Source organism: Pleurodeles waltl, chromosome 12, assembly GCF_031143425.1.
Source record: "Pleurodeles waltl isolate 20211129_DDA chromosome 12, aPleWal1.hap1.20221129, whole genome shotgun sequence".
Classification (NCBI taxonomy): Eukaryota; Metazoa; Chordata; class Amphibia; order Caudata; family Salamandridae; genus Pleurodeles; species Pleurodeles waltl.
In genome coordinates, this window is record NC_090451.1 from 122,228,084 (window position 1) to 122,253,051 (window position 24,968).

Genomic DNA, 24,968 nt, shown 5'->3' on the forward strand with positions numbered 1-24,968 from the left:
GAGTGATTTCCCCTTCTGTGTATTGTTTCCGCCGTGTTTTTGATTGCGTTGGTTCAGCCCTGGAAAAGGTGGCGATTGGCATCTTGTGATAGGGTGGCCGTACATTGTCTTCCGCCTGTCCTTTGGCGGTTAGCGCCGCGGAGTTTGTTTGTACCGCCGTCGCGGTCGGAGTGTTAAAGTGGCTGTCTATGTTGGCGGTTTCCGCCGTGGTCATAATTCCATTTTTTTTTCCACCGGCCTGTTGCCGGTGTTACCGCCGCTTTAACACCGACCGCCGGGGTTGTAATGAGGGCCTGAATGACAGAGAGATCTCAAGGTGTGGCTGACTCATTCCCTACACCAATTTAGGCACGGTGTTCCATACTTTGAACATTAGTCAAATACATTCTGCCATTCCACCTGTTAAACCTGGCATCCTTGGCGTAGTCTTCCCTGTCATTTTTGCCGCTGCAACACTTGTTTTGACTGTGTGCTGTCTCGAATTTTGCTGTTTTTGGTACTCTAGGCACTTTCCACTGCTGACCAGTGCTATATTGCAAGTGCTCTCTGGGTAAATTATATGTGTAATTGGGTTTTCCATGATTAGCATATTTGATCTACTAGTATGTCCCAAGTAAAGTGCACTAGAGGTGCACAGGGCCTGTAAATCAAATGCTAATAGGGGGCGAGCAGCACTCATTTTGCCACCCACATGAGTAGCCCTGTGAACATGTCTCAGACCTGCCACTGAAGTGTCTGTGTGTGCCTTTGTTATCATTGGTAAATGCTTTACGTTTGTCTCTCCCTGGGGAGGTTTTGTTACCGCCTTGCGCACTGACTCTGTTACATGGATAATTGTGCGATTGCTGATATAATTTGACTGTGAGCAAACTTCTTTTTCCTTTTGTGTCTGCTTCGCGTTCATGCTCATGACGGCCATGGTGCTTTGAATCGGTTTGTTTATGTCAATTAATGTTTTATTTTTCCTTTTCAATTTCTGAGGCAAGAAAGGCCAGTTAGGAATTGACAAAGCCAATAGCTCTAACTGGAGTAAATGAGAGACCCATTGCATTCCAAATGCCTGTTTTATTTGTCAGAACAGAAGATACTAAAGCCATTACTGAGTGCCAGTAAAGGGCTCCTGATGCAATCAATCCATTTAGATCTAGTCCTATTTTGCATCAATTATAAGACCTAGGCTGCCATTATGAGATGTTGGTATGAAATAGGTAATGCAGAATAGCATACCCTTCTGTTGGAAATTACCATCTTTTGCTTGGTGTAGCCCAGATTTTTGCCTTTAACTGATTTTGCTGACTTTATCTCTGCTAACCAGAGGGCCTGTGCTCCTCCTGTTAACATGATGAAATTGGCATACTCTCAAATATCATATCTAACTTATTTATAAGTCCCTAGTACATTGTACAAAGTGTACTCTGTGCCTGTAAGTTGTGTTGCAGGTAGACTGCAGCACCCATTGCTCCATCCACTATAGTGACAGTGTAAACATGAGTGAAAGCTTACCCTCTACAGTTTAGCTATGCAGTTTGAAACTGCAAATTATACCTGTCAAAGCCTTCAGGCTTGCCTTATTGCCTACAAGGAAAGATGTATGCTTTTTAAACATAAGATATTTTAAAGTTTATTGATAAACATGTCCATGTTGTGAAAAGGTCCCAAAAATATTTTCACTGTGGCAAGGTTAGCTGTCCCATAGAAAAACATTGGGGTATAATATTAAATATAATAATGTCTCTGGTCATGAAACACTTACAATTTCATTTTTGGATTTTTACAATATTTATTTCAAGGCCAATTCATTGACAAAATAAGAAATATCGTACATATTTTGAAAAGGCTACTTTTAGAAAGTTACATATTCCATGCCTAAAGACTCTGGAGGCCCATTTGCATGATCTCTAACTGTCACCTGTCAGCTGAATAGCTACCTTGATGAGATGTGAACTTGCTCCCAGAGCAGGGACAAAGGTCCTTGGCTGTGGGGAGGTGAGGCCATTCCCTTAACAGGATGACTGTGCCCAGGAACTTGATTAACTTCAAAGAAGCCTACATCGGCCCACATTTCTTACCGCCAGTGCACACACCTGCCCTCCCCTGGAGAAACAGATGTAGAGGTTTGCATTCCTCATCGATGGAGGCCGTTGCTGCAGAGACAGCAGCTGCTGTTGGGGTGATTGGCTCACCGCAGGAGGGGCTGTACCTGTGCTGAAACCAGCAGCTCTGATGTAAGAGGGCCCAGCGACCTCAGCCCCCTCCTTTGCACATAGAGTGCAATCCTATGGGGGATTGGCAGAAGTGGTGGTTTGCCAGGCTGTGTCAGGAATAAGGCCAGGCACAGTCCAGGTCTTGCCCGAAATTCCGCTGCGCAACTCTGTGGTGCTTTATGCGCACCACTGATCATCCCTGCTTGTTCCAAGAATGGCCATCAGCATCGTCTGCCCTGTGGTAAAGCTCATGTAGCTGCAGGTTCAGGGCATTGGTGGACAAGATGCACTTATCAGTGCTATCCTATGAAGGGACTACATTGCCCATGTTTTTAGAGCCGGCGGCCATCTTGAGGTGTGGCAGGCCTATAAAGCAAAGCCACACCCAAGCACGTTGCTCACTATTTTGAAGACTTCGTTGCAGCCAGACCTCGTGGAGGCTTCTCTGGAGAAGTCCAGAGTTTCTGAATGGCAGAGTATCGTCTAACCAAAGTCCATGGTGCATTCTAAAAACGAGTAGTTCGTACTCGTAGCGGTAAGACTTTGCTGAATCCAAGTTTGGAGGAAGTTATTACTTCCGAAAGGTAATGCACTTTTATGCACAGTAATTTGAGGTGTTTCCATTCACAGATGTAAAGCACTGTTTTGGCTCAGTAATTCAAAGCGTTTCAGTTCACAGAGATAACGCACTTTCTGCACAAGTAATTCAAGGTGTTTCCGTTCACAGAGATAAAGCGCTCTTTTGACACAGTAATTCAAAGCGTTTCGGTTCACAGATGTAGCGCGCTTTTGTGCACAGTAATTCAAGATGTTTTCCGTTCACATATATAAACCGCCCTTTGGGCACAGTAATTCAAAGCATTTCAGTTCACAGACGTAACACGCTTTTGTGCACAAGTAATTCAAGGTCTTTCCATTCACAAATGTAAAGTGCTCTTGGCATGATAATTCAGGCGCTTCAGCTCTCAGATGTAAAGCGTTCTTGGCTTGATAATTCAGGCGCTTCACTTCCTAGATGTAAATCGCTCTTGGCATGATTATTCAGCCGCTCTAGTTCTTAGATGTAAAGCACTCTTGGCATAATAATTCAGGTGCTTCAGTTCCCAGATATAAAGCGCTTCAATTCACAGGAGGAAAGGTCCTTGGCACAATAACCTAAGTGATTTAGACTACTTGAGTAAAAGCTCTAAGGTGCTTTAGGTTTAATGAGTAAAACCTTTTTGCCATTTATTATTGTGAATGTGAAAGTATTGTTGGAGATAAACAAATCAAAGTTTTCATTGTTCTTTGAATAACTTAAGATATGAAAAGCATATTTAACTCTTTGAGACTTTCTAAGTCATGATCAAAGGTTTATGTTGTGAATACATAAATGTTACAAGATTGATATTCTGTGTATAATCATAGTTCAACGTTCTTGCCATCTCTTGAATCTGAGGTTGTGTTTTACAAGGGGCTTCGTCCTCATGTTAGAAGAGGTCTCCACCTGATATCTCGGAGACACATTTAGCTAGGAGTCCATAAATGACTTACGTTTCTATGAATGAGTAAATGCATATTGTTCTAACCCTTCTTTTTCAGATCTCTCTCCCTGCTGTTCCCTTCCCTAATTCCCTTCCCCATGACTGGCTTCACCATAACTCTGCGCTATAATAGCTTTCTGAGTTGGTGACGCTAGGAGGTGGGCCTTTTGTCCAGCGACGTGCAGATCCAGAGGAAAGGACCCGTAACTTGTGGGGACAGAAACTTAGTCGAGATGAGTGTGGGCAACTGCAAGGTGTCGGAGTATGCCGCGACTCACCGGGATTCACCCTGTTGGCACTGCTGAGCAAGGATCGCTCAATAGAAGCTTCACTTTTTCCTTTTTTTCCTCATAACAGATCAGTGGAATAAGAAGATTGTTTTCATAGACACTGTAGAAGGGAGTGCAATCTACTGCTTACCCAACAAAGACTGGCAAATACCAGACTGGGCTGAACTGTGGTAAAAACTACTGACTCTGTCCTACTCATATCTAAGCCTTTCACTACGTTTAGCAACCATGCGAACACTCCAACGGAAAGCAGTAAGCTCTAAGGCAGCAGTGGTGAGTCAGCTCTACCTATCTCAGAAACTTAAACGCAGGAGGGGCCAAATCAATCAATCAATCAATCAATCAAAGAGACTTATAGAGGGTGCTACTCACCTGTGAGGGTCTCAAGGCGCTGGAGGGCGGGGGGGGGTAGGGTGGGGGGGAGATCACTGTTCGAAAAGCCAGGTTTTAAGGTTTTTCCTGAAGAGTAGGAGGTCCTGGGTCTTGCGGAGGTGAGTGGGGAGGGAGTTCCATGCTTTGGGGGCCAGATAGGAGGATGATCTGCCTCCAGTGATGGTGGGTTTGGTGCAAGGGACTGTGGCGAGGGAGAGGTCAGCCGAGCGGAGGTGGCGTGTGGGAGTGTGGAAGGTCACTCTTTTGTTGAGGTAGGTTGGGCCGGTGTTGTGGAGGGATTTGTGTGCGTGGATGAGGATCTTAAAGGTTATACTTTTGTCTATGGGGAGCCAGTGGAGGGATTTGAGGTGTGGTGAGATGTGTTCATGGCGGGGCAGGTCGAGGATGAGTTGTGCTGCTGAGTTCTGGATTCGTTGTAGTTTGCGTTTGAGTTTTAGTTTGGTGCCGGCGTAGAGGGCGTTGCCGTAGTCAAGCCTGCTGCTGCAGTGCATGGGTGACTGTCTTTCTGGTCTCCGTGGGGATCCATTTGAATGTCTTCTTCAGTGTGCGGAGTGTGTTAAAACATGAGGAGGTGAGGGCATTGATTTGTTGGGTCATAGAGAGGGAGGGGTCCAGGTTGACTCCGAGGTTGCGTGCGTGGTTTGCGGGGGTGGGTGCGGGGCCTAACCTGGTGGGCCACCAAGAGGGGTCCCAAGTGTTTTTTGTGTGGACCAAAAATGATTATTTCGGTTTTGTTGGAGTTGAGTTTAAGGTGGTTGGCTGTCATCCAGGCAGCGGTGTCAAGGAGTGCAGCGTGTAGGTTGGTTTTGGCGGTGGTGGGGTTGCGGGTGAGGGAAAAAATGAGTTGTGTGTCATCAGCGTATGAGAGGATGGTTATGCCGTGGGGTTTGAGGATGTTGGCTAGTGGGGCCATGTAGATGTTAAAGAGTGTGGGGCTGAGGGAGGAGCCTTGTGGGACTCCGCAGGTGATTTTGGTGGCGGAGGATTGGAAGGGTGGGAGATGGACTTTTTGGGTTCCGTTGGTAAGGAAGGAGGTGAGCCAGTCCAGGGCTTTGTGGCGGATCCCTGCATCGTGGAGTCGTGTACGGAATGTGTGGTGGCAGACAGTGTCAAAGGCTGCGGAGAGGTCCAGGAGTATGAGTACTACGGTCTTGCCCATGTCGACTCTGGATCTGATTTAGTCGGTGCCAGCGATGAGAGCGGTTTCCGTGCTGTGATTCTTGCGGAACCCAGATTGGGAGGGGTCAAGTGTGTGGTTTGTCTTGAGGAAGTGGGATAGGCGGGAGTTGACTAGTTTTTCCGTGACCTTGGCTGGGAAAGGGAGGAGGGAGATGGGGCGGTAGTTGGAGAGGTCGCCTGGGTCGGCTTTGGATTTTTTTAGGAGCGCAGTGACTTCCGCGTGTTTCCAGAGGTCGGGAAGGTGGCGGTTGCGAATGAGCTGTTGACTATGGCTTGAAATTTAGGGGTGATGGTGGGGCTGGCCTTGTTGTATATTCGGTGGGAGCATGGTTCGGAGGGGGAGCCAGAGTGAATGGAGTTTATTGTTTTTTCAGTTTCTTCGTCGGTGGTGGGGGCCCAGGTACTGAGTAGGTTGGGGGTGTGTGTGGTGGGTTTGTGTTGGGTGGGTTGGGGTTGTGTGTGGGGGGGTGTGTGGTATCAATCTGTTGTGTATGTCCTGGATTTTGCGGTGGAAATTAATTGACAGGGAGTTGCAGAGGGTTTGTGTGTGGGTGGGGTCTCGGTTGCTGGCTTTGGGTTGGAGAGCTCTTTGATGATGGTAAGGAGTTCTTTGCTGCTTTGGGAGTTGCTGTCAATACGTTCCTTGTAGTGTGCTCTTTTGGTGGTGCGTATGAGTTGGTGGTGGATGCGTGTGGTGTTTTTGAGGGCGGAGAAGTTTGTGGCAGAGGGTTCTTGTCTCCAAGTTTTCTCTGCTTTGCAGCATTTGCGTTTGGACTCATGGAGTTCAGTGGTGAACCATGGGGCGTTCTTGATATTGCGGGTGGTGATGTTTTTTTTGAGGGGCGCGAGAGCGTCGGCACAGGTGGTGATCCATTTGTTGAGGTTGTGTGCGGTGGTGTTGGGGTCGGTGGTGTTCGGGTGTTTGTTTCAGTTGGGAGTTCAGGTGCTCCGTGGGGATCTTGTCCCACATGCTGTAGGGGGTGGTGTGTTGGCTGTGGTGTGTGGGTGGTTTGTTGGAGGAGAAGTGAATGCAATGGTGGTCCGTCCATTGGAGTTTGGTGGTGTGGGTGTAGGTGACGTGTTGGCTTGAGGTGAAAATTGTGTCAAGTGTGTGTCCAGCCGAGTGGGTGGGGGCTGTAACCAGTTGTTTGAGTCCCAGGTTGTTGAGGTTGTCCAGGAGGGAGAAGGAGTTGTGGTCGTAAGGGTTTTCCAGGTGGAAGTTGAAGTCGCCGAGGAGTATGTAGTCTGTGGAGGTGAGAGCATGCGTGCTGATGGTGTCAGCAATGGTGTCGCAGAAGGGGGGGCGTGGTTCAGGGGGCCTGTATATGAGTGTGCCTCTGAGGGTGGTGTTGTTGTTGATGTGGATGAGGAAGTGCATGTGTTCTGCGTTGTTGAGGGTGTCGAGGGTGTTGGTGGTGACCTTGATGGTGTCTCTGTGAAGGATGGCGATGCCGCCTCCAGGTTTGTTAAGGCGGTCTTTGCATTGGAGTTTGTAGCCCTCCGGGGTGGCTGTGGCTATGTCTGGCTCGGATGTGAGGTTTGTCCATGTTTCTGTGAGGAAGACGATGTCGGGTGAGTGTGATGTGATGAGGTCCCAGAGTTCTATGGCATGTTTGTGTAGGGACCGGGTGTTTAGTAGCAGACAGCTGAGATGGTTGCAGGTGGTGTGGTTGTTGTGATGTGAGATAGCTTTTGCGGGGGTGCTTGTGGTGTTGCTGTGGGTAGAGGTGGCATTGGCGTGGGGCTTGTGCGGGTTGTGGGGCTTGTTGGTGGGTGCGATGTTGTTGTGTGGGGGCTGTTGTGTTTGGTGCTGGTGTGGGGTGCGTGGGAGGTGGAGTAGAAGAATAGGCAGGTGCGGCAGGATAAGGGGCCTTGTGTGTGTGTGGGGCTGTTAGTATGCAGTTGGGGCAAGCTCCGGGGTTGGGGGAGAGGAGGGAGTGGGGGTGGTAGTGTAGTCTGGGGGTGTTTTGGCTGGTTGGGCCAGGGGGACTGGCACTGGGCGCGGACCGGGCGTGGACAGGCGCAGATGGGCTTGCCTGTGGCGTGCCTCCGGTGTGCCAGTGGCGCGGCCGCGCAGCGACTGCCATTAAGAGGGGGAGGTGGGAGGGAGGGGCAGCTGGGAGGCGGGCAGGAGAGCAAATGGGGGCGGGAGGGGGGGGCGCAGAGACGCAGCAGCGGGGAATAGGCAGGAGCCGAGGGAGCGCACAAGGGTCGAGATGGCCCAGAAAAAAAGGTACGGTGAGGGAAAAACAGTGAAAAAGCAGTGAAAAAGGCATAAAAAAACAAAACGCAATGCACAGGCTAGTAAAGAGAAGCAGAAAACAGAGGGAAAGTAGATGAGGTCAGAAACAGTGGAAACAGTGGAAACAGGCAATACAAAGCACAGACTAACAGCGGAGGACAGAAGGAAAGGAGAAGAGGTCAGAAAACAGTGGAAACAGTGGAAACGGGCAATACAAAGCACAGACTAACAGCGGAGTACAGAAGGAAAGGAGAAGAGGTCAGAAAACGGTGGAAACAGTGGAAACAGGCAAAACAAAGCACAGACTAACAGCGGAGGATAGAAGGAAAGGGGAAGAGGTCAGAAACAGTGGAAATCAACAGTGGAAACCAAATCAAAACAGCTAATACTCAGACTGTGGAGACGTGTGGCACAATGGTTAGAGCGGCAGACCCATAATCAGAGATCTGGCTCAAGACCAGGGTTCAAGTCCTGCTTTGGCAGGTCTTGGGCTCAATTCCCTTGGACCAGATAATTCTCACCTTGGTGCCTAATCTAACTAATGAGTCCCACTCTGCAACTCTGGGCAATAGCTTGCTTAATCTCCACAAAGGCCCCAACAGCACTTGGATACCTGGCTTCACCCTGGGGGTGCCCAGGAGTGGGCACCTCACAGGGAAAAGCCGGGAGGGGTTCCATAGTGGTATGAGTACAGTGCCTTGAGACCCTAACGGGTGAGTAGTGCGCTATACAAGTGCAAAGTTTTACTAGTTGCAGTACACAATACAGGATGGAGCTTGGGGTTAGAGAACTCCTCGAGGCAGAAATTAATGTCACATCCGGTGATTAAGCAGGGATGGAAAGAGGGCTGTGCAGTGATGGTGAGGAGGTTGGCTTGGATACACATTTAACAAACTCATGCTCTGGTGCAGATGATGCAGATTCACAGGTGGGGAGGCGAGGTCTATGGCTACTTCAGCTGGGGGTGGCTCGGTTGCAGCAGTTCAATCCAAATAGTACCATTGGTTCTCTAAACAAATAAGGGGCGCTTCACAGATGGGAGACCCGTCCCTGGTTATAACTCCTGGAGGTACCAGTCATCCAACATCTCTTCTGTTAAATGGGTATCTGGTGGTGGCACCACTTCCAATAGTGACCCAAAGTTTGAACTGTAACTTAGAGAAGATGCAGCTGGAACCAGAGACAGGGAACATTTCACAAGATAGATATCCACAGCAAACACTGGGGAACGCCAGTGATGATGTGGAGCAGTCCACAAGGAAAATGTTTCAGACTATCTAAGCTGACATCAGAGGGCTGAAAATCAACTAGGCACAGGAAATCGCAGCTGTCCATGAATGCCTGGCAAAGATCGAGGAAGCCATGGTCCAGGTTCCAGGCATGCTTAAGGAAGCAGAGACTAGAATTTCGGACCTGGAGGACAAGGTGGTTACTATGCAACAAACAGTTACTCAGCTGAAGAAGAAAGGGCGTATTTGGGAAGATAAGATTCAAGATTTAGAGAATTATAATAGGTGCTCAAACCTTAGAATCATATGGGTGCCAGAAGTACTTTAAGGGCAACAAGTGTCTGAATGGGTAGACTCTCAAATGAAAAAGGCAGCACCAGAGTTAGCGGGTAATTTGTCAATCACCCATGCCCATAGGGTGACTCCTCAATGACTTCCCAATGTCAAGTACCCATGTATAATGCCAGTAAACTTTGTCGGCTTCCGGGTCACATAGAGCATCCTGGCTGAAGCTAGAGAAAATAAAATGCTTTCCACACCTGAGGTCTCCCAGTTTAAGATTTTCCCTGACATGTCAGCTTTCGCAGTGAGGAGACTAAGAGAATTTAACAAGATGATTGATTTGTTCAAACCTAAAGGAGCCCGAGCATTTATTTTCCAACAAACTAAGCTCAGAGTTCTGGAGAAGGGACAATTCCACCTTTTTTCATACATTCTAGAAGCCCAGTCATTTTTGCAGAGCTTGTTTAGTTAAGGCCCCCCTTCATCGACTGACCAGAAAGTTGTTGACCTGTGTGGCCTTTTAATATAGTTTGTGCTATTTTTGGGTTCAGGTCTGGATTTGGGACTGAGATGTACACACTAACGGAGGTTTGCAAATATATGTGTTCCGAGCGGGGGTATGGACGGGGGACCCAAGTGCATGGCCGGGCCTTGGAGAGCAGTGGGGTGCAGTGTCTTGGCACCCAGGATAACTGGGATACGGAGGGGGAGCAGCAGGTCAACACACCCTCCCTCAAGGGTATTTGGGTGGGTGTGTCGGTTAAGGATGGGGTGGTGGGTGTGGTGGTGGTCTGGGGTTAAGCTTTTGGGATATTGTCTTATTTTTACATTGTAGCTGATGTGTCCATTGGATGTATACTCGATAAACTTCAATGGCAGGGGTGAGCGGGTAGCATTTGGTATTGTTTTAAAGGCATAGTCCCCTCGTGACCAAGGTTGTGAAAAGGCATCGGCCCAGCGAGAATTTAACTTAGGATCAATTTGGACATAACAGTACAGCTGCTTCCAAGGGAGCGCACTATGGCCCTCATTACGACATTGGTGGTAAATCCCACTTACCACCATGCTGACTGCCGCCAACATACCGCCGCAGATATTTGCTAACCATATTATGACACACACACATCAATTCGTCACTATACAGCCACACACACAAATCCGCCAGCCCAAAGGTCAGTGATAAAGTGGTGGTATCAAAACCGACACTGTTACATGAACAGAACAACGCCCACAACATTATGACCCATGAATCACCATGGTGGACATTTAACCGCAGTAAACTATTGGCGGTACATTCGGCCTTGCTCAAAATACACGCACACATACATACAAAACAACACCACATTGGTTAATTCAAACTACACACACCTGACATCCATACACACACCACACACCCACAACACTCTAAAACACACATACAAATTACCCACAACCCCTTACGACTAAAATAATTGCCAGCAGAGAGAGACAGCAAGATAACTCACACAACCAGAGCCACATACCACCATCACCTATACACCACCCACACACTTTACATCACACACCCCAACATATCACCATACACACCCTCAACCACACCACTCACACTACACCCATGGCACCACAATGACACCCCAGATTCTCTGAGGAGGAGCTAAGGGTCATGGTGGAGGAAATCATCCAGGTAGAGCCACAGCTATTTGGATCACAGCTGCAGCAGATATCCATTGCTAGGAAGATGGAGCTATGACGGAGGATCGTGGACACGGTCAGCACTGTGGGACAGCACCCAAGAACAAGACATGACATCAGGAAGAGGTGGAACGGGGGAAGGTACGTTCCATTGCAGCAAGACACCAGCTCGCAGTATAGAGGACTGTCAGTGGAGCCCCACCTCCTCCCCCACAACTAACAACATGGGAGGAGCAAGTCTTGGCAATCATGCATCCAGAATGCCTGGCAGGAATAGGAGGAGGTCTGGACTCTGGTAAGTCAACTCTTTACTACTATCACCCCCCCCTACCTGCATGCCATCACATACCCCCACCCTTACCCTCACTCCCATCACTTCACCACTTCCCACACACCCCACCATCACAACCCACCCATCCCAATGCCAAGCCCCTCATGCCATACAAGTGTATGGACACCACTCAAAGACCTGCAGTGACACCTATCACTACAGCATGCACACTAGAGAGAATCGCTTAGCCCACCAAATAACAACTCACAAAAGGCAAAGCTGCCAGGGCAATAACAACCATAGAGGGCAACCCACCTTTGCAAAATATGTCACACACAGAAACAATAACACTGCATTTACATCCCCAGAGGTACCCCGCCTAATGTCACTGGAGAAGAGGTGCCAGCAGCATCCAGCCCCCCCACCCCCCCAGAAGAGGTCCACAGTGACGTCAGAAGCTCTGGTTGCCTGGATCTGGATGACCAACCTGGCCCATCAGAGACCTCTGGACAGTCGGTTACCCAGGCACACTCTCATACCACCACAAAGCCTTCCCCCTCAGGAAACACGACCACAGCATCCACCCAGCAGGCCCATATCTCTGGCCCCAGGACACGTCAATCAGCAGTGTGTCCACCACTACAGGGAACCCTGGGCACACCACAAACCCAGGACAACCCGGGACCTGGGGTCAGTGGCAGTGGGCACACGGTTCAGGGTACAGAGGCACAGGACAACAGGGAAGCTGGGAGAACTGCTGTGCACCAGGGGGAGGACAGGCCCAGGGAACCGACTCTTCAGGAGGCACTCTCCGCGATCCTGGGAGCATATCAACATTCCCAGGATACGCTGGGCCAAATTCTGGACAAGATGCAGGAGAACATGCTGCTGCATGAGAGACAGTACCTGGGGATCAGTGCGGACTTGAGGTCAATTAACACCACCGTGGTCTCCATTGCAGGGGTGCTGGCAGACATGGCCAATAGTATGTGGGAGGCAGTGGCACAATAGCGGGCCCCTGACACTAGCCAGACTACTGAACAGCCCTCTACCGCCGCTGCCGCTAGCGGACAGGAGGCCCCGCCACAGGGCCTACAGGTCACCAGCACCCCTCCCCCTGCAGAAGGAGAACCACCCCTCAAATGTTCCCTGCAATCCAGGCAGAAGCCAGACACTATTGCCAAGACCCCGCCAGGAAATAAGAATATCCTGAATGTCACCCTTATGTCCCACTCTGTCACCCTGTCCACCTTGAGCTGCCATTGCTCCCCTTTCTATGCCCCCTTGGACAATGCACCTGTGATACAAATAGACTGGACTCTAACCTGGACTTTCTTCCATCATCACCCCAGCCAATTGCACTTCCCCCTTTTCTTCAGAGCACTGCGATAAACACACTTTGAAAAAATACAAGTATGGAGTATGTCAAATGATTTCAAAATGTAATCGTTTAACAAGATTCAAACATTGCAATTGTAATGTACCGTAATGTTTACATAGGAAAGACCTATAGTTGGCTGCACTGAACACAGCAGGAACAATAGTGGGGCACCAACATCTGCAAAAAGAGATGCCAATGGCTACAGTAAGTGGGCATAGAAGTAGGAATTCACAGCCTGCCAGTGACAATGTCACACATCAAGCAGTCAATGAAATGTGAAAAACACTGTCTTACCAGTGTGTCATTGAAAGTATTGTCTGATGACTGATGTTCTGTTGTCCTCATCCTCATCCTCATCCTCTGCCTCCTCATCTTCACTGTCCAAAGGGCCCACTGCTGCCAAACGGCCATCTCCAGCTTCCTCTTCCTGCAGAAAAGGCACATGGCATCGTAATGCAAGGTTGTGCAACATACAGCTTGCCACGATGATCTGGCAGACCTTCTTGGGTGAGTAGCACAGGGATCCACCTGCTAGATGGAGGCAACAAAACCTGGCCTTCAGGAGGCCGAAGGTATGTTCAATAATCCTTCTTGTTCACCCATGTGCCTCATTGTAACGTTGCTCTGCCCCTGTCCTGAGATTCCTCACAGGGCTCAGTAGTCATGACAGGTTGGGGTAACCAGAGTCACCTGGATATATCGAGGGACCACTGTTAGCCATACACTAACCCTTAATGCCCACACCATACCCATATATCAACATTCACTGGGTAGGAACCAGGCCTCACCTATTAGCCACACCCTGTGCCTCTGGAGTTGGGCCATCACATTTGGGATGCTGCTATTCCTCAGGATAAAAGCATCATGCACCAACCCAGAATACTTAGCATTGTTATGGGAGATGTACTGGTCCGCCAAAGACACCATCTGCACATTCATCAAGTGATAACTTTTACGATTTCTGAAGACCTGTTCATTTTGCCGGGGGGGACAAATGCAATATGTGTCCCATCAATCGCATCAATGGTTTTGGGGATATGTCCTATTGCATAGAAGTCAACCTTAACCGTGGCCAAATCCTCCACCTGGGGTAAAACGATTTAGCTGCCCATGCGTTTCATCCGGAAAGACAACACTGTGGTCAGCACTTTTGAGAACATTGTGTGTGATATTCCTGCTGCCAAGCCCACTATCACTTGGAAAGAACCAGTTGCCAAGAAATGGAGAACTGATAGCACTTGCACAAGAGGGGGGATTCCATTGGGGTGACGGATAGCAGATATCAGGTCAGGCTCCAATTGGGCACACAGCTCTGTGATTGTGGCCCTGTCCAGTCTAGAGGTGAGGGTAATGTGCCTGTCCTCCAGTGTAGCCAAGTCCACCAGGGGTCTGTACACGGGGGAATGTCTCCATCTCCTATTCATCCGCAGCAATTGCATTCTATGCAGTGAAAGAGTGAGGAGCTGGTCATTATCTGTACATTGTAACCACTGCAGTTCAAAGCATATTGTGATTGTTACAATATTTTGGTGGCATATGTCCAGAATGTGAAACTCTGAACTGTGATGCAGTTCAGATCCATGGCCTGCCCCCCACTGAAATGACGTCCATCTGTCCAGTATGGAGGGACAGGTGGAAATAATGTAATTCCGCTGACGTTGTGCGCTGTTGCACGTCGTTGCGTGATGCCGTTGAGAACTGCTGTGCAACTTCTCATTGGCTATCATTGGACCCTATGGGGTACAGTGGCCAATGGTGATGTACGCCAGCAGTAACGGTACGCACGCCGCGGACGTGACCGCCATTTTCTATCTGTCCACTCACTTGTTACCTGACCTTTAACAGTAGGGAACCTACACTGCATGTGCTACTGTGACCTGTGTCTGGAACCTCCCATGCCGTGTGTGACTGGGGAAAGGGCCCCTGCCTTTACCTCGACGAAGTTGGAACGACTAGTGGATGGGGTCCTACCCCAGTACCGACTGCTGTATGGGCCTCCAGACCAACAGGTGAGTACAGTGTGAGTACGATGCATGGGGCATGAATACATGGAGTGCTGTGTGTGAAGGCCTCGTGTAGGGGGTGGGGTTGGTGGATATGCCCTGGACAGCGTGCAGCATGTATGCTGGGCCATGTTTGTGCTAATGGGAATGGGAATTGGCATGGTTGGCCATGAGTGTAACAGGCAAGATTGTCAAACTAATAACTTTCCCTGTGTGTATTTCTCTGCAGGTCAGCGCCCATCAAAAGAAGGATATATGGCATGCCATCACCAAGGACATGCGGATCCTGGGGGTCTATGGTAGGCGGAGCACCCACTATCGGAAACAGTGGGAGGACCTGAGACGCTAGGCACGGAAGACGGCGGAGGCCCAGCTGGCGATGCCCTCCCAACGAGGAAGTGGTGCCCATCGAACCCTGACCCCCCTGATGGCCCTCATACTGGCGGCGGCCTATCCGGAGCTGGATGGGCACTTGGGGGCATCACAGCAGCAACAAGAGGCTGAGTACAGTGCCCTTCATTACTACTTACGCCTGGTGGGGTAGTATCCAGGTGGGGGATGTGGGCCTGCGAGGGCCCCTAAGCCAGGCCTGACATTGCAGAGTAGGTCCCATGTTGGGCAGTGTTCTGATGTGAAATTCCTCCAACTGAGGTAGTAGGCATCCACTACTGGGCAGGGGTGTGTGGGTCTCAGGAATGCTGCAGTTGGCGGTATGTGTCCCTCCCCATGCCCTGGTGACTAGCATTGTAACTGGTAGTGCATTGCCTAGTGGTGGTGCAGCCATCCGAGGATGAAGGGGATGGGCTGGAGCCTCCACCCACAACCACGACCAGCTCTGCCAGCAGCACCGCCACCAGGACCCTTACCAGAATCAGCAGCACCGGTGGTCAGAAGTCCGAGGCTGCAGGGGATGGTCTGGGGCCTCCCCTCACAAATACCACCAGCAACAGCAGGACCAGTGGGCATCCTCCCAAGGCTGCAGGGGATGGGCTGGAGCCTCTCCCCACCACTACCAGCAGCAGCAACAGCAGCACCACTGCCACCACGGAACAGCCATCACCACCGGCAGACATTCTGTAGATGTGCGTCTATGGGCTGTTGTGCGGCCTGCCCCCTGCAACTCCTGTGGGTATGACACCGACCTGAGAGACTGTGACCTTGGAGTCCCCAAGATCTGCATCACAGGGCACGATGCCCCCTCCAGAACCAGTGGAGATGCCATCCACTCTCCCCATACTTCCCAGGATGAAGCTAACTGGGCACGATGCCCCTTTCAGAACCAGTGGAGATGCCATCCACTCACCCCATCTTCCCCAGGATGAAGCTCACTGGGCACAATGCCCCCTCTAGAACCAGTGGAGATGCCATCCACTCACCCCATCCACCCCAGGAAGAAGCTCACAGGGCACTATGCCCCCTCCAGAGCATGTGGGCCAGACATCCACTTGAGAGGCTGTGCCTTGCACTCCCCAGGACAAGGTAATGGGCATGTTGCCCCCTCCAGAGCCAGTGGGCAAGTTACCCACTTGAGAGACTGTGGCCTTGCACTCCCTAGGATCATGTACAGGGCATGTTGCCCCCTCCAGGACCAGTGGCGTTGTACCATCTTCCTGTTGAGGTGCCCCCCTGTTCCCCGCTGCCCTGAGGTGCCTGCCTATTTTTGATCTGTTGCCCCTGCAGTGTTCTCTCCGTGTTGTTGCAGGTGTAAAGTGGGGCCTTGGACTTTGTAATGTGGCCATGTGGCCCACGAACATTGAGGACTGAGCAGTGTCCCTTCATATGTAAATATGTATATACTTTTTGATTTGGATGCACGTATAGCTACTATTTTATCTTATTACACTTGTTTTAATCTATTGTAGTTGTCCTTGCATTATTCCTATGGGGTACGGGGTAAATATGTTATGTTGCTGCATCTGCTTTGTGTATGGTGTTGGGAGTGGGGATGTTGCGTGTGTGTGTCACTCTCTCCCCCCCATGTGCTAGGTGGCTTTACTCACCGTGGTCGTCTTCGCCATCGTTGGTGTTCGTAGAGGAGCAGCACGTAGAAGATCATGGGGAAGACATGCAACTCGGGCTCCATGGTGGCGTGGTTGTTCCCTGAGTCTCCATAGGTGAGTCGTTTCCCTTCTGTACAGTGTTTCCGCTAGGCTTTTGATGTCATTGGTACCGCACCAGAAAAGGTGGCGTATTGGACTGTCTTAATACAGTGGGCGGAACATTGTCTTCTGCATGGCTGTAGGCGGCTACCGCTGTGGTCCCTGTTAATTCCGCCCTGGCGGTAGGTGTGTTTAAGTGGCTGTCTGTCTGAGCGGTTTCCGCCATGGTCATAATTTGGCGGTATTTACCACCAGCCTGTTGGCGGTATTATCGCCACTTTATCACCAACAGCCAGGGTTGTAATGACCCTCTGTATACTGTATCTGCAGCACATTGAACTCTCATACCCATAGAAAGAATGTGATAGTAGTTTCAGGTGTTTGGATAAGTACTGTGTGCATATGATCCCTGTCACTTTTATTGTGGTTGGGCAAATTCTCATATTTATTTTGATTTGTTTTTTTCTTTTTCTTAATAGTATTGTATGTCCATATGTTGGAGTGCAAACATTAGTAATAAAATTGTGACAATAAAATATAGTGTGAAATAACATAATAAAAGGTTGTTTGAAAATAATGTATTAATAAATAAAAACATGTAGCTGATATGGTGAACACCATAAATAAAATGCATAATTAAAGGTACTGAAAAATGAATATTAATATGTACAAAAAGGATTAATAGTTCAAACATTGAAATGTTTTATTCTTCATGTTTTAGCAAGGCCTCACATTTTAATAATTTTCCAGAGGCAATGCTTAAAACGTTAACTCTGCGAAATGATGTTTCTCTAATCATCGAGTGTAGCTCAGACTCTGTGGAAAAGTTATGTTCTTATGTTGTAACATTTGTCTGTCTTCCTGGGATGAAATGATGTGTACCCAGGAACAATAGTCTTCAGTGCTCATGTATAACCTGCAACATTTGTCTTCTACTGTGGAAACTGGTGACTGCAGTGAGAGAAGATGAGCCAATCGTGAATGCAGACAATTAAGAAAAAATACTTCTGAGAACGTGGAATAGTTTTAATTGACTCTGACCTAAACCACTGCATAGTCTGACCAATAGAAGCTTACATGGTTGCATTCTAGGACTTTAGTATAACAAAATTAGGTGATATAAGTGGAGATGTTCTTTTCTCAGCTGGTGAAATGATGTGTTTCTGTTTCTTAGCTCTTTGTCTATGATGTTGCCAGTTCAGATGCATTAAGGCAAAACTTTACTGAACTGTTCCCTATTATGTCATTGTCCAATAAAGAAGACCTGAAGATGCTCCACTGATGAAGATATTGCTGCTTGCTGATCCATTTAGGAGAGGTGTAACCTAATGTGCATTTGTCTTTCTTGTTGATTTTTATGTTTTCTCTCTCTAGACAACCCAACCACTGATTTTAGTCACATGTTTTCCAAACTCATTTTTGTCTTTCTTTTTGCATGGAGCCCAAACATGTTTATCAAATTAGAGTAATAGTTAAGGATGCACAATCTAAATTTGACTGTTTCATATAATTGATTGTAAACAATTCATCTGCAATAACTTTATGTATTCTGTGTCTATCATTCATCTGCTATTGTTGTTATTTTGCATTGAGGTTCATGATTGTTTAATGATAAACATTCTGTCTAGGTTAAGATTCTTTAGAAGATTTGGTCAGCCTGTGTTATTCTTGTATTTTTATTGTTTGGTCTTGCGTTTGATTTACGTGACCTTAGCATTGTTAATCTGAAGGGCAATACATTTTGAACCTTATTAAACTGGTGTGGTGATTCATGGCCACATAGGTCATGGTGTGTATAAAATACTGACTCTAATATTTAAAAAGATGTTTCTTTGATTTGGTCTTATTGATGTTGACTGTTAGAATGGTATCCCGCTCCTATCTGAGTCCAAAGACTTGTGCCAACCTCTAAGGGTAATTGATGGTTACCCTATACTAGTCACCATATAAATGAATTATTAAAAGAAATATAAGGCTGGACACACCCATAATTTTGGTAGCAGAGGATGGTTAAACCTCAATAAGACAGTAATTAGTTTTATGCCATTTAGAAATAATTGGGAGATTTGGTTTTACCAGTGCTTGTTGATCTTTTGAAATTTGGGTTTGCCAATGCTTGTTTGGATGAAATTTGGTTTTGCCAATGCTTGTTTGGAGATGTTCCCAGTGTTCCTAGTGTGATTTGTGTTTGGGATAGAGTTTGCGCTTGCAGTGCTTAAGCAAATCGCAGGTGAATTGTGATGTTTGTGAAATATAGGGAGTTTGCATAATTCAATGTAGTTTGTTAGGGAGTGTGCATACTCCAAAGGGTGTATGTAGGGAAGTTGTCGAACTTCAATTGGGTGTGATACTTTGTGCTCAAAAATTGCCCACGTGGTTGTTGGCATACGGACCCAACGTTGTCTAAGACTCCAGAGTATAGAAGACACTTGTTTTTTTTTGTTGTAGCTTGTCTGTTTAGTTGGTCAATCAGGTGTAGTTGACAAATAGTATTCCTAAAGTGTTATTAAAAAAGGAGTGTTAGTTTGACAGATATTGGTGATTCCTAAGTGCACAAGGAGGATCTAGTATTAGTCAAGGGTGAATTTTGCTGGATGAATTTTACTTGCGAATCAGGGAAAGCACAGATCGAATGAGCAGCTGTTATAGCTAAAAGCCACAATTGAAATATTTGTGAAGCTTCCAAAGTCATTGTGTTACCTACCTGTAGTAAGCAGACACGTTGGTGTGTTGATTTTTCTTTAGTGCTCACAATATTTAGCATTTGGTTTTGTGTAAATCGAATTTTGGAAGACAAGACACAAGACTTTATCAGCCACTGTTTGTGTGAGTGTGATGTCACTAGGTCCGTGCTGGGATAGGTCAGTTGGTGAAAAGGATTGGTGGACAACCGTGGATTGCTATTGGCTGAGAGAGACGCAAAGGAAAAGGATTTGGGGATTTAATTTTTTCCTGTTTTGAATTTAAATTGTAGTTTTAAGTCAGATTAAAGTAAAAATGAAAATTTTCAAAGAGTTGAAGAGTGTGCTTAAGGGAGATCACTCATTACTTCTAGTAACATACAGGTATGTTGTGTATGTAATGTCAGGTGTATTATTTCCAAATGTCCTTATGGCAGTGCTGCTCATGGTCAGGTACATCATTGTAGATGTTCAATGCAACTATTCCTCAGGGTGACATGTGGTGGGAGACAGAAAGCCTATCAGGAGCTGTCTTACTGATGAAATCTCACTGACATGTGTGGTGAATGCAGATTTGTAGGTTGACAATTCCTATGTACAGGCATGTGGTGTGTCATTTGTCCTGCATGGTCCTGTGCAGATGTTTTCCCAATTGAAGATTGTGTAGTGTATCTCAATCCCTATCACAACGGTTGCCTGTGGAATTCATGGACATTGTCCTTTCCTAACAGTAGTAAGTGTAGTTATTTACCCATTTCAGCTGTGATCTACTGCGTAGTAGTCATATGCTTCCTGATCTTGTGGGTGTGACATTGTCTTCTGTTATCCCCTGTGTAGTTGCAAATTCACACTGTTCACGACAACAATGTACTGCATATGTGCTGTAGCTCCCACCATGCCTACTATCCTGATGTGAGTCCCTGCCTTGGTCTAGTTGCAGGTTGGTTTTGTGGATCTACTCCTGTGTGTGGCTGGGCTAGTGACTCCATTGCAACTGGAAATTGGACCCTATCTGGTGTAGGGTGTCACCTCTAGGGAATGCCGCTCGCTGCTGTCCATGTGACATACTTTTGGATGAAGAGGAATAACCACACATTACATTTTGCTGGGATTGACATTCGTACATGTGACAATAAAGACACGAAGACAGTTCCTGTGTTTTATGGTATTTATTGTGCACAAAGTGTGTAAGAGTTGATGAGTGGGGTCATGGTTGGAGTAATAATCAGAGTGGGTGGCCTAGCTGTAGCCAGTACAGGTCCAGTATCCAAGGGCCATGTAAAAATGGAGTAATGACATTGAACAGCCATCAAGGTATCTCAGTGGCATACAAGGGAGAATGTTCAGGAGACGGTCACTTCCTGGCAGTGGGTTTGGTCTTGGAATCTGCTCCTGCAGGTTGTCTGGATGGACAACCACTTTTCCGTGGGGTTCCTCAGCTACAGAGGGTGGGGTGCCAGTTGCCTGCAGTTTCCCTGGCAGGGCCTCCATCCCACTAGCTGACGCTGATGTTGATGGATCAGTTAGTATCTGGCTAATGGAGGGACCTGCTAGTGGGTGGAGGTAGCATGGATGATGGCTGTGAGCTACTTGAGCACCCCTGCAGTGGAGGCCATGGTGGCATTGTGGACCTGCCACTGCTGCATGGCCACCTGGTGGTTGGGCCTCTGCAGCATTTGGTTTTCCACCAGAATGATGAGTATTTGGCCCATCTTGCCCTGGGATTGCTGGTATGGTCCAAGGGCTTGGGAGATGCTCTCTTGGCCAGTCGAGTCCCTTGGGGCCCCACCCTCTGGCCCCCATGTGATAAGGAGTCATAATGTGTATATAGAATGATAATTTGTATGAAGGTGCAAGGTGCCAGCTTTGGTATTTTGGTATTCAAAATGAGAAAAGTTTATTGTTTATATGTTTTTATCAGCAGCAACAAAAACGAAATGCCTTCCCTTGATGTTTAATAGGACTAATATTATAGCTGCACATTTTTTACGGTCTGCACCCAAAGGTTGCGATAATTCTTTCAAGATTTATCAATTTTCAGAAATATTCTTATAATTTGTATTTTTATGAGATGATTATGTGATATTGATCTATACGTTTGTTTCATTGTGTTATAGTGATCTATAATCAAACTTTATTAAAAAATGTAATCTCAACTTGGGTAAATGTGCCTCCCAGGCCATGTTCATGGTCAACTCTATTCAGCTTCATGGAACAGATTATAAAAATAACATGGAAGCTCTCTCCCGTTCAGCATGCTGAGTACTGATTGAAGCAATAGCATCAACACTTCTCAGCAATCATTTTACTAACAATACCATGGGATGGAGGTATCCCCCTCTCTCAACTGGCCTGTCCTTCCTCATTTTTGTGAATGAAAAGGACGAGCAGTAAGCAATCAAAAGAGGTGGGGATGGAGTGAGCAGTATGAACTATCTTGTGATACATAGGGGCATATTTATACTCAGTTTGCGCCGAATTTGCGTCGTTTTTTTCGACGCAAATTCGACGCAAAACTAACTCCATATTTATACTTTGGCGTTAGACGCGTCTAGCGCCAAAGTTCATGGAGTTAGCGTCATTTTTTGGCGTGAACACCTTCCTTGCGTTAATGAGATGCAAGGTAGGCGTTCCCGTCTTAAAAAATGACTCCCAGGCATGTGCGTGGTATTTATACTCCCGGGCAAAAATGACGCCCAGGAGTGGGCGGGGCAAAAAACCCCGCATTTGCGCCTCTTTTTAACGCCTGGGTCAGGGCAGGCGTTAAGGGACCTGTGGGCTCAGAATGAGCCCAGAGGTGCCCTCCCCTGCCCCCAGGGACACCCCCTGCCACCCTTGCCTCCCCAGGAGGACACCCAAGGATGGAGGGCCCCATCCCAGGAAGGAAAAGGTAAGTTGTGGTAAGTATTTTTTTTAATTTTTTTTTGTGGCATAGGGGGGCCTGATTTGTGCCCCCCTACATGCCACTATGCCCAATGACCATGCCCAGGGGACATAAGTCCCCTGGGCATGGCCATTGGGCAAGGGGGCATGACTCCTGTCTTTGCTAAGACAGGAGTCATGTTAATGGCGTCTGGGCGCCAAAAAAAAATGGCGCAAATCGGGTTAAGACGATTTTTTTGCCTCAGCCTGACTTGCCCCATTTTTGGACGCCCAAACGCCATTTTTCCCTACGCCGGCGCTGCCTGGTGTACGTCGTTTTTTTTCACGCTCACCAGGCTTTAATGTGCCCCTATTACAGTTTCCATTTCATTTCTGCTCTTAATGCATTTTTCAAATGTACATCTGGGTATGATATTGACACCGAAATACTGAAACAAAACAATGACTGGTATGGGGTAGTGGGTCGGGGGAGGGGCACTGCCAGCAAATCAGTGCCAGTTCTCCCATTACATCCTGGTAGATGCAGCTTACAGCGTTTTTGAATTGCTCACATTTAAAAGATCGTTTGCTACCAGTTTTGGCACAGCCAGTGCTAACTTGCTGGTATTGCTCTCCTTCCACTTTTGATTGTTCAGCATCTTCATGGGTTATTTGGTTAATGAGCCAAGGGATGCGCCTGCGTGTATAGAGTGCTACTTTACTTGATGTGCTACAAGTGGGAGTAATTCAAAACACTATGAACGGCATCTCCCAGAATGCAATGGCCAAACTGATGCTGATTTCCTGCCAGTGTGCTTCCTTTCCCTTTAATTGTCAGGCTCATTCAGTAATCATTTAGTCGAGAAGTACGTCAGTGCTTTGAAGCAGAGCTGTATGGTACATTAGGACTTTGGCATGTTGGGAGCTCAAATGAAGACAATGAAGTGACTCGGGGCTAATCAAGGGTCTCAGGACTAACAATGACTGGTACAAGCCTTTTGCTCCAATGTTTGGGATTGTATTTCTCCATTTTTGAATTTAGAACATTCTGCTCTCAGCCGGTGGAGTGTTCTAATAGGCTTATAGCCAATGCTTAATTTGTAAAAAAAAAAAAAGGTAAGTGCCAGGTCCCTTGTCAGAAAGCCCCTGCAGCTTGCACCATCCTTTTCCCCTGCCAGGACTGCCAATGACTGTACTAACACATACACTAACCATCACACTCCTACAAGTGTGACAAATCACATTGTTCCAGGTGCCCAACATAACAAGGATAGTTTGGGCAGCAGCTTTTAGTCCTTTTTAATGTACATTGAATTAATAAACGACTGTTGTATTGTTACTAAGTTAGACAGTCAGTATCACCCTGTGGTAGACTGTCTTAAGTGCTGATGTAAACAATAAAGTGCCTGTGCCAGCAGCAGAAACCACTGTCTCAAATTATGCACAATTTATATCGCTTTTGTCTTGGGCTGTACAGTTGTTAAAGGCCTTCTCACTCATTATACACGATATGCACTAGTTCAGGGCCTTTAACAAGTGATATAGCCCTCAACAGCGGCTGTAAGGCTACATAACAAGTGGTATTTCAAACACTACAAACCAGACTGCTGCTTTCTTCTAGACACGTGCAAAAACCCAGAAACATGGCTGCATCAAAACTGGTGCCAACTACTCTTCTACTTGTGTGTAACTGGAAACCACTGCGAACTAGGTGTGCTAGATACCAATAAAGGAAGTGATGCTGACTTGCTCGCAGTGTGCTCCCTCGCCCCACCTTCCACCTGGATGAACCGAAAGCATATCACCGAGCAGACACTGACATGCCAATAGAAAATGAAGAAACATTTGGATTTGAAGACGGCTGTTTCACAGACTTTCAATTCGATGAGAAGGTCGGCCTAGGGAGAATACATCATTTTTGTAGGAGCACATGTTTTCCTCTATAGGTAGTGCATTCTTTTTTCATAGGCAGTACATTCTTCTCTTTATTAAGCAGGGCCCTTTTGACTTTAGCTGACAGAATATTCATATCGTAAGTGGCAGTGATTTCATTCAAACTGTTAATACTAGGATTATTTAAAAAGAAAACAATATCAGAACTGAAATCTATTCCACTAAACGCTTACCAGGCAGGCAACAGGATCTTATAGGTTAGTTTAAATGTAAGTTACTTACGTTCTATTAAAATAAAAGGTGGTTGTGTGCATGTAGGGAGGAATAATTATTAAAAATTAAGCCCAACTGCCGTGACATTGCCACCCGCAATGCCGTGACTCGGATTCGAACCGAGGTTGCTGCGGCCACAACGCAGAGTACTAACCACTATACGATCACGGCGAGCTACTTGGGCTCTGCATTGCACATGTTCAGTAGCTTTCATAGGTCACATTTATGCCAGAACTGTTGTTTACTGCTTCATTGGGAGAATGTTTTCACCATCTCTCTGAGTATGAGCTAAAGCGCCTTATGCCCACCTCCCCCTTTTCTTGCATGGAAGAGCACCAATGATAACACCTAATCGCCGCCTCCCCTACTTGTACCGGAAGCGGCAGATTCACGCACCAGTCTAGTGATTCCGCATCATTCGTTGGTCAGACGCAGTTTTTGGATTCATGCGAACAACCATACTGAAATGAAAACACGTCCGGTCCTGTTTCA

General features: G+C 47.3%; 1 non-coding gene across 1 annotated transcript; it reads right to left on the reverse strand.

Annotated features, from left to right (window-relative positions):
- Positions 1 to 24,575: 24,575 nt before the first annotated feature.
- TRNAH-GUG (transfer RNA histidin (anticodon GUG)) lies at positions 24,576 to 24,647 on the reverse strand. The gene has a single exon. It is a non-coding gene; the product is annotated as a tRNA-His (tRNA).
- Between the last annotated feature and the right edge of the window lie 321 nt (positions 24,648 to 24,968).